This window comes from Dreissena polymorpha, chromosome 14 (genome assembly GCF_020536995.1).
Source record: "Dreissena polymorpha isolate Duluth1 chromosome 14, UMN_Dpol_1.0, whole genome shotgun sequence".
Lineage (NCBI taxonomy): Eukaryota > Metazoa > Mollusca > Bivalvia > Myida > Dreissenidae > Dreissena > Dreissena polymorpha.
The window spans coordinates 55064866-55079570 of record NC_068368.1 but is presented as its reverse complement, the minus strand read 5'-3'; positions in this window follow the sequence as shown (position 1 = coordinate 55079570).

The window sequence follows — 14705 nt, the reverse complement described above, 5'->3', positions numbered from 1 at the left end:
GCGGGGCGGGGTCACATGGTGTGTGGAGCGGAAGTATGAAAATTATGGAGCCGATGTCGATTAGTTAAATTGAGTGTGCGATATAATCGCATGGAGTTGGAATGAAATTCTATAAAAAAAATATACAATGGATTCGATTCCTCTATTTATTCCCACGGATTTCAGAATCATTTTACGTGTGCCGATTCCGGTCACAAATGAGGTCACTGTCGGGGTGGGGGTCTCAAACAGTGAAGTTCAAGTAGCATTTAAGCATTTTGTTTTTAAATTTGGTCACACGCATGGTGGAAAAAAAAACTTTCTGAAGTTTGTGGTATCATTATTTTATTACATATCAATAACAATGTCTATGAATTTTAAAAAATGTGTTCAGAAGTAAGAAAATCGAATACGTGAAAACAAACAAGGTTAATTATACAAAACTAACAAAAGACGTTGAGTTTAAGATAGGAGATAGAACTCAAATACTTAAATGTCTTGTCTTTATTAGGTTTATGCATGGTGTTCTCAACTGTTATTCATAAGAACAGTGTGGTTTATGGAAATTTCGTGTGCTTTTTATCTGTTATCCAAAGCCAATTCAGTATTTATTTAAGCACAATCACTATAAATATATTCTTTGTAAACGTACAAAAGGTTAACCCGTTAAAAATATACATCGCTGTTCAGTAATTGGCTAATGGGATATTTTAGCAAGACAGGTTTCAGAGACGAAATCCGAACGGGCAGAATAATCACCCTTTGAAAATTTGAACATAAACAAGTTCCCGTATTTTCCAATTAACAGCGCGACAAAATGGACTTTTAACAACTTGGCATTTGAACATTTGGCATGAAGAGCTACAGATATTATTTGTTAATTAGATAATCAACGAGCACTTCAAGTTCGGTAACATAAACCCTGGCAATATCTCGGCCTTGTTTCACCGTGACAGATTTATACCACCTAATGTAAACAGCGGCAGAAAGCTTTCTGATAGTTTTAGAAGTATTTTTCGCTTCTCGCTAACACGGAGAGATCGTATTCCCTGATAGCGCGGCGCAAAAAATGCAATTTTATCATTTATCTATCGAGAACAATTTATGCATTAATCAATCTTCATTATTATTGACACATGTTATGTTGTAATGAACAAGAAAAAACACAAACTTAATCATTCTCCAGATTATATTTTGCGATATGAAAAATAACAGAATCGCGGGACAGGTGTTTCTGCTAATGCATTGAACTCTGGAGGGAATCCGCACGTGACATGGTAGGGGAGGTAACCCTTTACCACTTCGATACGTATTTTGGCGCGTTTGTAATGCCTTAGAGAGTTAAATTTAATTAAAGACCTTTTTTACTACATCCAAGTTTTATACGCTTCATTTGCAACCTTTAAGAATCTGTCTTCAAGGCCAAGGGCCCGAACCGCAACACAAGATTTGTATTATGTTTATGCAATACCTATGTTTAATTGTATCGTTTGATTACCTAGTTTAAATTGTATGCATTAAACATGTTTAATCAAAAGCACGGTTGGACAGGCCCGAAGTTTAACCCTTCCAATTTATTAACATTAACATAATCCCAATTATCATCATGATCACCACAGCCATTATAATCATTATAATCCTCACCTCAAGCATCATCATTTTCATCATAATCACCATCATTATCTTTATTATACAAGTTAATTGTCATCACAATTTTTAATCTGACGATCATATTCGATTTTTCGAACCACACATATATGACTATGGTTAGTTCACTCCACGCGTTAAACCGACTCATTTCTGTTGCATTTGTAAGCACCTAAACGTGAACGCGTCGCTCATAAACGCGGGCGATCTTTATCATGAATATTCTTTGAGGAACACCAGACTTTTGTTCACGTTTAAGATGTGCGGCGACATCCTCATGTGTTATGTTCGATAATACATACCAATTTTACAGGAGTGAAAAGTGACTTATTGTACAAAAAGTTTGGAGCTCGAGTACACCATAAAACGAAAGCATTTTAAACGATCTTTAGTGAAAAACGAACGTCAAAATATCAACAACAAAATAAACACCACGTAAACCCTAGCACATGTGACAAATGCGTAGTCAGCGAAATACAACAACGTTGTAAAAACACTAAATGGCACTTGTGATGACAAATTTAAATGTCATATCTTCGTGGCATTTTCCAAAGCGACGTGTGTCGCTCGATTTGTTTAAAACATTGTCATTTGTCGCGTAAAGTGTATGACATATGTCTGTCAAGAGAAAACCACGCATTTCTATTAAATGCACGCATGTTTAGCAATGGCAAAACAACATTCTCTAGCAACTGATGTTTACCACATATTTATTTTAAAAGTTACAATGCATTTTTCAATTAAATCGTTTTTGTTCATTCTTTACATACATTAATAATCTTAGACAGCGTATCTATAACAGCAATATGGACAAAACACTATTTAATTCCAGTTTAAGCGTGCGTGATAAAAAATTCTGCAGTTTTTTTATAAATAGAAGAAAAAATTTCGTCTCAGAAAATACACTACTAAAATCGTAAAGGAGGCATAACGGCCGAAAAAATAACTTAATTGTATAATACTTACATTTGCTTTTGGCCGTTTTTTTTTTTTTTTTTTTTTAACAAGTGCGTAATGGCACGGATGCAACATAAAAACGAAAATGTCCATGTTTTACAGAGAAACGAATCATTCAGTCTGATGCCGGGCAACGATTGAGAATTTGAACTCTACCAGTACATAACACATAAACGTTTGCACCAACAAACAACTGCCGTTACAAACGGCGTATCATAATCAAAGCGCTGAAGGCACTGAAGTTGTCCGCTGTTCTCGTCCTTGATAAGCTTGTGCACATTGCAAAGGCTAATCAGTGTGCACAGGCTAATCTTATGTGGCGTGCATTAAGCCCTGTTTTCCCTGAAAGCAGCCAATACGTACAGATTTCAATGATAAACACTAGACTGGCCAATGTCGTCCTACAAGATGGTATATACACTCACTGCCATAGTTGAATCATCTGTTGTCTACTGCAGACATCGTCTGCTGCAGACAGGCAGCGGTAATCATCCCTAGCAAAATGATTTGTGGTTCTATCGGTACTTAGGCTTTTAAGCACATACTTTTTTGAAAACAATGCTCTGTAAATTTAGCTGGCCGCTAACGCCACCAACTAAAAAAAAAACATAGCAAATTGATCAGTGGTTCGTCTGATTTGCCACAATCGTTGAATTATTTTTTTATTGCGTTCACAGGGCTTCGCGTCAGATTTTGTCAACCGAAAGAAACGTTTATTTGTTATTCATTTTAGGTAAGTCCACACACATAAGGATGAAAGCTGTTTATTTGTCGAGAAACTTTTAATCGTGCAAAATGGCATCATAAAGCTGTCTGGTCATCTCGTACACACAAATGTCATTTCCCTTCTAGATTTTTTGTCTGAAACAACATGTAATACATATTTGCATGCCGATGCTTTTGATATGTCGTCCATATCGGTACACCGTATAAAAAGTGAATGGGCGGTATGAGCAAATAAAATGTGAAAAGTTGACAAAACAAATATCTTACCTTTAAACTATTGTGATTTGATTTAATGGACTTAAAATACTGGGTGTGGTTTATCGGTTTATATTTATGAATGTAGTCGCCCAGTGATTTAAGCTGACAAAATGACAGGACAAGATGGGGAACTTTACTGTTTATTTATTTGATTAAATATAAGGGACGCCAGAAATAAACTGCAGCAAAAGCGTAGGTAGCTTGTATGAACATCACTAGCCGTAGTCTAGAACAGCATATAGGCCATGCAGATTGTATGGAGAGGAAAATTTGGTCAATGAAAACAAGCGTTTAATTCACGCATGGGCACATTTGTATTCTGCGCTATCCTCTGATTATATTGAGCGTGTAATACAAATAAAACCTAAAAAACGTAAAACCTATTAAATGCAGTCGCTTGGTCCATGTTTTCTGGGCCAAATATGTCGAACAAATGATCAATTTGTGTTCACCGATTTTTTTACGCCTGGAAAAACTACGTATTCTTCTAAAATTCGTTACCTTGAAGAAAAGGCTTTTTGTATGTGATATACATGTATTTTATGAACATTATCCACATACACTAGCCAAAATTTATCATTGAAGTTTAAAGAAAGATTTGTTTAAGCTTTGCGTACAGTTTATTTTCATAAATTTTATAAAGCACTATGGGTAATATGGTCCTTGTATTTCAACAGATGAGAAATGCCAAAATTATCAAGAGTGATCAATCCATTTATTTCTTAATGCGACCAAACGAGTGGGTCGAAACGATTGCCTATTACAACTCTTCTTGTTAGCCGCTGAGAATAATGTCTGGCTAATAAACATGCGGTCAATTTTCCACCAAAGCCCTCGAAACATAGTAACAATACTGACGACACGTGTTTTTGACGAGTTTGGTGTCTCCGATATATTTCTACGACATTAATATCGCGCATCTTCGTTTTCATAGGCTCGTGACTGCCACGTGAACGGGGTGACCTACCGGGCATGCGCACGTCGCCGGTCTATGAGAGGCGATTTAACACTAATTAGGTAGGTCGAGTTTGAAAGGAATGAGAGTGCAGTTATAAATTGCCAGGGCGAGAGTCGCTCGTCCTCTCGCGGGTGCTTAGCGTTCAAATGTCAAATAAATCAGAATTTAAATGAGCTCAAACGCGCGCATGATTTATGCATGTTGAGAATTATTGTAGCGATCGGCGCTCCATCAACTCCGCGCGTAAACAGTTCTTCTAGGAGCATAACAAATTAATGTCTATGTAAATATGCATCGCCGCTTCGTAGTGGCAGGTTTCAGCTTAATTAAAACTTTATTTCAATGGTCCCGATCGGATCTGAAAGTGTCAAGCGGTATCGTGCATTTATCTTTCCCGCTAACACCGTTCTCGCGCACGCCGTTATGATAACTACGTCTACACGTTTGGATCACAGGATAACGCACTTTTGCATCGTCAAACATTTTTATTTTATCTCGTGTATCTGTTTTTGTTCAAGAAGCCCTGTTTATCATTGACTTTACAGGAAAAACACGACCAACTGATTTTTTTTGTCGTGTTCCGCGGTTTCTATTGTTTGTTTGTTTGTGCAATCGTATGTTCAATGGTATGTATATAATCTAATGTGTATAATTATTTAATATATTTGCTAATATAATAAGCATAATGATCAATATGTATTTATATATTTATGTTATTTGTTATATACTCTATTGTTAACATTTATTTACGGAACTAAAAATGTATCTTTATACATATGTGTAACAGACATGTCTGATTTTTACATTGTGCTGCCTTATATAACCAACGCATTATATGTTGGCTATTTCCTTATATTTATTAGCATAATAACCAACATTACATACATAAAATGACCAATTTGTTAATCAGTTCATTTTCCATAAATGTTAACAGCATTATAGCTGATTGCCATCCTGCCGCACATATGCTTTTTATAAACGCGATTACCAGTATTTTGTGTTTTCCCACTACTATCATGTATTATGTTTTACAGTATGTTCATTACTACATTTTGTATTATCACTTATTTTTCACATGACCTGTTGATATGTCTATCATACTATGGTTTAGACTGACGATGTTCTATGTACAAGTCGTAATAAATATCTGTTCTGTTCTGTTTATCATCGTCTCTTGACTTTTACGTTTTTGTTTATTTTACAGAGCGGCTTCATTCAAGGTCATAACCACTTCCCTGGTTTTGTTTATTGTTATTTGGTAACTACACATTGCATACAGTGCTTTCTCTAGCTTTGAAATCGTGGCGGTTTTGTTTTTCTGTCGTGTTTTATTTTTTGAGGACATTTGCGAGAAAAAAAAATCAAAATATTTTGCTTTTGTAAAAATTGTACCGCTAGATAAAATAACGCATTTTAAACTGCTCAGTTGAATTTATAGTCACATAAAACGCACTGATACGATTTAGTTGCGCCAGAGCGAAAAACTAAAACTGCGTAAAAAGGCCCACACAACGGGCTCCCAGGGAATAAAAAAACACGATTATATAAAGCAATTTAATAACCTAAATAATCGAGAAGATTTAGCTTTTTAACGACATGTCGCTATGGGTTTAGAAACCTTACAATCGAGGTACCTCAATGCGAATATAATTGTACGAGCTAACAAACACATTTATCAAATGTTAAATCCGCGGAAGTTTCCAAATACTAGTAGTGGATCCTGTAAGCATTTGGGAATACAAACAGATGATAATTTTTTACAAAAGATATTTTCGGGAAATAATTTACAATTAATAATCAATCAAATACTCGTTTATAAAACTTTCTGAATAATTCCATCATGCTTTATATTAAGAGAACATTTGTCAGAAAATTGTTTCAAAATATTTTGCTTTTGCAAATTTGTCAACCGCTAGATAACAAAACGTATTTAAACTGCTCAGTTGATTTTATTGAGTCACATGAAACGCACTGACACGATTTAGTTGCGCCACATCGAAAAACTAAAACTGAGTCAAACGCCACACAACGGGCTCAAGAGAAAATCAAAGCGCTGAAGGCACTGAAATTGTTCGCTGTTGTCGTCCTTGATTAGCTTGTGCACATTGCACAGGCTACTCAGCGTGCACATGCTAATCTTATTTGACGTGCATTAAGCCCCGTTTTCCCTGAAAGCAGTCAAAATGTACAGATTCCAATGATAAACACTAGACTGGCCAATGTCGTCTTACAAGCTGGTATATACACTCACTGCTGGAGCATAATCATTTGTCGTCTGCTGCAGACAGGCAGCGGTAATCGTCCTAAGCAGAGTGAGTTGTGGTTCTTACCGTACTTAAGGCTTCTAAGCACATACTGATTTGCCAAATATGCTCTGTAAATTTAGTCGGCCGCTAACGCGACCAACTAAAAAACCCGATTATATATAACAATTGTATAATTTGATAAATCGGAAATATCGAGATGATTTAGCATTTTTACGACATGTCGCAAATGGTTTGATAATCAAACAATCGAAGTAACTTTATGCGCATATAACTGTACGAATTGTACGAGATAACAAGCACATTTATTAAATGTGAAATCCGATGAAGTTTCCAAATATTGGATCAGGTCAGCATTTGGGAATACAGCGAGATTAGAAACTTCTATAATAGATATTTTTCGGGAATTAATTATCAATAAATAATAAATCAAATATCCGTATATAACACTTCCTAAAGAATAACATGAAGTAAAAAATAAACGATAAATTATAAATAAATGCTTAATTATGTTATCATGTTTCGGTAAAACCAGTACAAGACGTAGTAAACGAGTATCCGATATGAGCTGTATGCTCGTTATTTGATCCCTACCTGTTACACTGTCAGTGTCAGTTATCGGGTGACTTCATTATATTCGTATCAATGTTCATTTCAAAAGCTCGCCAAAACACCTTTTGAATACAATGACGATGCATATTTGACAAAGGGAACATATATAATAATCAAATCGTTTGAAGTCACTCTCGTTGCATTCATGTGTACGTGTGTCAAATATATAAAATTACATTTGAAATAAATTGTTTTCAATTGATAAGTATGTCAGTTTCGTGTAACGCATGGGTTAATGCGCAGATATAAAAATTCTACCGATGTCTTAATGCTTACGAAACATGGAAGAAACAATTTGATTTATTTTTAAGCAATGCTTTAACGTTGTTTTTGTACGACTTGACTGTAAATTACACAAAGACGTTTTGGTTGGTACCATTTCATGGACTCCAAATTTAGTAAAATTCTTATCATCCGAAAGTCCATTCTGGCAATGGTTGACCTATTATTATATTTAGTTTTCATTATAAACAACAAACAGACGATAAGTCATAAAAATATAACATGTTCAATTTAATTTTATGTAACTTAATCTTAAAGGTTTTATGATGTATCTTTTATTTTTAGTATCTTTTTAACGTGCCGAACATGAGATCATGTTTTTTAAGTTATTGTTTTGTATAGTTTTTTTTTAAACAACACGACATTTCGTGAGCCGAGTTCGTACTATTTAGGCCGATTTACAGGGTCCTTAGTTGAAACATTAGGGTTGAATATCGGTTAATACGCTCGTTCATTTTCATCGATTACACGATGTCACGGAATCAACCCATATTCTGTTTCATAATCATGAACGCCCAGACGCTTGACACGTGACCTTAACGATTGTGGAATTTAGTGTAATATTACCTGTGCCATTTATGTCAACGCATCAATTAAGTTCACCATGAATTAAGAAACGAGATATCAATATCAATTTAAAAGTGAACTGGATGTCAATCTTAGTAATATCTAGTAAATTTGACGAGTAATCAGAAACGTGTTATTTACTTGGCAAAAAAATGACGTGTAGATGTCTGGTTATCATGAGGACAACGGGGTCACGCGTCCTAATCATACAGTGTTACCCAATTTAAACGGTTTGTTGATATAATCGGATAAGATATCATTTTTACCACGCGGCGATTATAATTTCCCACCTCATTGAAATCAAAACTATATTTATCTAGCATTTTCCCTGTTGACACATTTGGAAAATTAACTCTCCGTACACGTGCTTAGTCAAAATAGAACAATTAATATCGGCGGATAAATTTGACTCACGTAAACATTTTCACGAAAATTACAACTTGCCACAATTAATTGCCAATCTTAAAATATAAATGGCGCCTCTATGACAAACATGGTATTATCCACTGTGTCCTAAAAATCCTGCTAAAACATTGAGTGCGCCGTTATCCATTTGGTTTAGAATATCCTAAAATCGATGAAAAATTTAATTGTTATTGAAAAAAAGCAAGTATGATTCCCTGATGAAAAAAAAAGATAAGCACGACAGCAGTTACTATTGCCTAGAGCCTAGAATCACTACTGAATTAAGTACATTGTACTCGAAAGAGTCTTATTGCACCATTTCTATCACGCAATGCTCGCAAGTAATCTTTTCCATCAAGCTCAGTCCGGTATTAATAATAGCATTGGTTACCAACTTTTATAAATGTACGACTCTGTACGCGAAAATCTTCTTAAGAAAAAAAAAACATACTTGTGTTTTGCGATGTTTCCAAAGACTTTGATTGAGTGTTACACGAAGGTCTTCATTATAAAAAACATCTTGAAATTGAATTCCTTTTTGTATATAAACACTATCTGTAGATTCTCTTTCATTTCAGTTCCAAATATTTTATTGTCAGCGTTAGATAAGAAAAAAAAACATCAATGACTTACATTAAGCTGAAATGCAAATATTTCAGATCATATAAATGCTAGTAATGCCGCATGCTTTTAAAAGATAGATGTTCTTTGAAAACTGAAGATTTAATTATGTAGAAACAACTTATTTACTTTAACCGAACTTTTATTATACCAGAGTTAGAATGTGCATACCAGCTTTAGTTTAACGGCACTGAATGCGACAACTCAAAACTAGGAAATAAACACCTTCGAAGTCGCTATAATTTATTTTATTGTGGGTTACTTCTTTTCTGTAGTAAAGAAAATGTGATTAAAAAATCAGACACTTAAGCACATAGAAGAAACTAAAATCTTTACAAAATTCAGAATCAAATGCTTTCATCATATTTATCTCACTTGCTTCTTCGGATGAGAAAACGGGGCTCAATGTATGTGCAAACAGTGTCGCCACATATTGTTAAACAACTCCCCAATCCAGATCCCATTTATGCAAATAAATATGTTGAAACTAACTAACATTTACTTTCAGTAAATACAGGGAAAAAACGATCACCTTATCTTGCAGTGGAACGTAATGTAATTGCCTAACAAATTCAGGGATTTAATTAATACATGCACACTATGCGACGAGCATGCTATGCAATAGTGTATGCACTTAACACAGTGAATATAATGTATAAATAAGTTCGAAGAGGAAACAATTTATTAAAATCCTTACTTTTAACAGGTCTTGCATGCATGAGACTTTAGTTTATCTATTTTTATATGATTTTTAAAATCACAGTACCGGATGGCTGAATAAGGTTCAAATGAGCTTTCTTGTACTAGAATGGAGGCAGACAGAAGTTCGTAAATTTAAATATACATGTTATCTTTTTTTTACAAGCGCCTTCAATAGCTTTGGCGATAATGATGATGATTATAAGGAGGGCGATGACGACAACGATGTTGATGAAAGTGACGATAGTGATGATTGTGATAGTGGTGATGGTTATGATGATGGTGGTGTTTGCTGATGATGAGGAGTGGGATAATGATGAATATGACAGCGATGACAACTATGATAATATCAAACATCAAATATATTTATTCATGGATTCATAAAAATTTATTATTTTAAATCTAAATTAAAAAAAATCACAATTATCCGAAGAACACGTTATTTATATCAATTATTAATTAATCAACACATGTTTTCGTTCGTTATAATTTCCGTAACACTGACTTCACAGCGGCGCATCGACAGAAGTGATGTTCCCAGCACATTCCTGCGGTATGACACTTTCTGCCAACTTATAAAGATAAGCAGACGACATTTGGCACCGAACGCATGCCCCACCCCACAGGAATGCAGGCTTCGCAGCGCCCTCTAAGCTCTATCTCGGCAGTAGTCCTCATCAGTACCATAACTATGCAATTACTGTGGTAAATTATGACACGCGCTTCCAACAGAATGAAGATTCATTATTGGAGCCGCGTACTGAGAAAACTGGGCCTAATGCATGTGCGTAAAGTGTCGTCCCAGATTAGCCTGTGCAGTCCGCACAGGCTAATCAGGGACGACTCTTTCCGCTTTTACAGTATTTTTAGTTTCAAAAAAGTCCCTCCTTACCAAAAATCAAGTTTTGGCGGAAAGTGTCGTCCCTTATTAGCCTGTGCGGACTGCACAGGCTAATCTGGGACGACACTTTAAGCACATGCATAAAGCCCGGTTTTCTCAGAACAAGGCTCACTGAAAGACTTGTTTGTCGGTGTTCTTGTTTTATTTGATTGTTAGAACGTGAGAACAATTTTGTAGACATGCGCTTGCTGTTTAATCAAATATAGCCTCGGTCCTCTTCGACCGCATTATATTCACACTAACACAAATATATCGATGTACAAAAATGAAGAGAAAATGTTCTGTTTTCAATCGTCGAACGTTAATTTTGTTCAGTAAGGAAAAATGTCGCACATTATATCATTGCAATTCTCTGGAAATGCTAAATGGATATTCCGTGGAAATATTGCTAAGATCATCAAGAGTAATTCAACTTGATAATAGTAATAAGTTATTAGTTTATGTTATTTTTTTAATCAGTAAAATATTTACTTTAATTTTATATTTAGCATGTCTACGCGTACAAATGAGATTTTGAAGCCAAACGCCTATCAATTGTGTGTATACATGTACAAGAAGTAATTTGGCACAGTTTCCATGGCATTTGAAAAACGTGACAAAATGCAGCTCAACGGTTGACAAATTGGGCGGCGCATTTGTTATTGCCTCTATCAGCCTTCTAGAATGCAACTCAATTGCAACAACGCGTGCCACCAATTGAAGAAACTGCCGTTATCACTGGTCTCATTCCGTTGAGCTGCAAAAACTCACGGATAGGACAATAGTGCTGCGCGCGCTTGTTTTCGACAACTTCCGGCGTGTCTTGCGTTATCGTGTCATGGCACATGCGCACAGCAGTGTTCTATAAAACTTCCAATATGGCTGCGCGAAATTGGCCAATTAGCACGAAGGGAATGAAAGTTATTCTGATTGTTAAGAAATGTCAATGCAACAAATAAATCATTTTGGAAATGAAGCAGAAAATTGTAGCGGTTAAACTGCACGACTACACCGCACAGTCCATACCACTCGAAACAAAAGTATTGTAAATTTTAGTTCCATTTGGCTTCAAATACGCAGTGGTTCCGGAGCGTTATAATTGTTGTTTATATCAGGAAAATATTTTTAAAATAAAAGGAGGTCTATTGATAAAGAAATGTGAAACAAAAAGTTACACAATAATTGCGTTGTTGGCAGCCATATTGGTCCGTGATTTTCCTGTATTTAAATAGATATGAAAGATATAACTTTGTTTTATCTTACGACTTATATGTTGAGTGAATTACTATCATTATTTTACATGTATAGCATCGACTGTATACGGTAAGATGTATGTGAAAATTTTGATAAAAGTGTCATGGGATACCGGGCAAAATATCCCTTGTCTATAAGTGTACGTGTGTGTGAAAACGTTGATAATAGTGACATAGGATACCGAGCAAATTATGCCTTATTTATTGTTTGAATAGATCATAATATTAAAAAACGATGACAAGTTTGTCCCGGATGCCCAAACTTTCACCTTCTGTTTCAAGTTACTAAACAATGACTAAATGGTATTTGGGGCAAAATAATATTAGAAGCAACACCTCCTTAAAAATGCAACGTTATCAGTATGCGCGGATTACTTTTTACTACATGCCTTCATTAATTCAAGTTAACACAAGACAATATAAAGATGGAAAACAAATCAGGACTAGTTATAACGCAGCTATGAATACTTCATTTTGATCCGTATAGCGTGATTTTTTTTCTTACTTATGCTGGCAGATCACCTAAAAAGATCACCTTAAAAAGTATTTTAATGACAAACTGTGTATGCATCATAAAAAAAGAAAGTCCTTTGAAGAGCTTTTATGTTCATACATTTCTAATGTCCAGCCATATTGTCTTTCTGATGTATGTACAACGGTGTATCAAAGACGTTCCCTAATTAAACGAATATCCACAATCAATTCATAACGCTTAATTTGCAGGTGTTTAATCACAGCCTTGGCCGGAAACCATAGCGCGCATGCGTGAGGTCGATTTACCGTTAATCGCCTCCAATATTGGCATTAAAGAGTCATTAATTGCTTTATTTTACCCCCAAGACGCTCTATGTACCCGCCCTCACAATGAAAGTCCGGCATCAACCGCGGCTATTAATTATTTCTGGTCACCATATGTCGAGGGACCTCCAGGGGTCATATATGAGAAAATAGGGACACGACCGGACTGAAAAGATACGATTTTAACAAGGGGTGAAAGTCGTTGATGGGCTGTTTACGATCATATAAAAATAATCCAAAAGTTTAGAGGCCTCGGACAAATCATTAAAATGTCCCGAATAAATCTGGTCAACGAAACTGGGCGGTGTAAGACATTTCACGGTGACACTTTAATAGCCATTTTAATTTAAATTTCAGTGTACCTTGAGTAAGGGAACTTCATTATTTTAACATTAAAACATCTAATAATGACACAGAACTTTCTTTCCTCCAACGTTGACCTGCCAATTCAGCATTACATTTTTGAATATCCAATATGAAGTTTTCTTTGGAAATTATAAAGACATAATAATTATACAGTGAATTCTACTTTCTGATGCTTTTAACTCATAAACACGTCGACATTATCTACAAGCAGGTGAACGAATATATTATTATTAAGAAAGCCAGACATGTTTCACGGTACAATTGACAGAAACCGTTTGTGATAGAGGCCGTCTGGACTTACGACCATTATAAATTCCACTCAAGCATCTGAATAGAATTCGCGTTATTCAAAATGTCCAAGTAGCCGATATTATACCCATAATGTGCAATAAACATTAGCAAACATTTGCAGCATTTACGATAATATCCGACGCTTAACGTGTTCAGCTAATTTGTCAATTCATCATTGACGAATTAACTGTTATTTGCTTTGAAAACGAGACATTGCAAACGTTTTATTTTCCTCGCCCAATTGCAGAAACGTTAACCAAGGGCCATACAAATTAGAGCAACTTAGGATGATGTATACGTTAGTTTCTAGTTTGAAATGATTATTATGTAATTGTGTAATGTGCATGATACATCGACTTTTAGAATTGACAGGTGTTTTGGAAAGCTTTTCGACTGAGTGCAACATTTTCACAAGAAATTCCAAGCAAAAATTGCTTGAAGAACGAGGAAGCTCGTAAGAACAAGCGAATTTCTTTGAAGTGGAAACTCGTTAAGCGTAGTAAACTGGAGATATTCATGCGAAGATATACTTACGGGGTCAGTCTTGTGAAACATCGAACGGAACATTCAAATTACGATGTGTCTTTAAGAAGCGTATTAAATACCACGTAGCCTCTTTTATTAGTTTTCAGTAATTGTATATTTTTTTTACTTTGCTTACCTTGTATAACCAATAATAATTAAGTTTTTTATATAACCTCTTTAAGTGGTAAATTTCAGTCATTTTCTTAATTAATTTCAATGGTCTATTTGTCTTTTATTTTACGAATATAAAGATCAAAAATGTATATTTGTTAACCCCAAAGTCAATCTTAAATTAAAATTGTCATAAGATCTTTAATACGGCGTTGACCTGATTAGCGATGTTATTATCAAACACAATGTCGGATCACAAAAAACACGCATTTTGTTAGCCGCATGAAAAAAAATTAAGCTGTCGATGATGCATGTACGTAGATTGAAGAGATAAACCTACCTTAAAGTTAAAAAAAACAACCACGAAATAAAGATCATGAAGATGTTCAGGGTCATTTTAAGTATGGATTCGCTTTAAAGTTGAAGAAACATTGCTAAAATTGCTTCCCAAATTTTCTCTTTCTTTTTTTTGTTTGTTTTCATAGCGGATTTGTATCCATAAAATT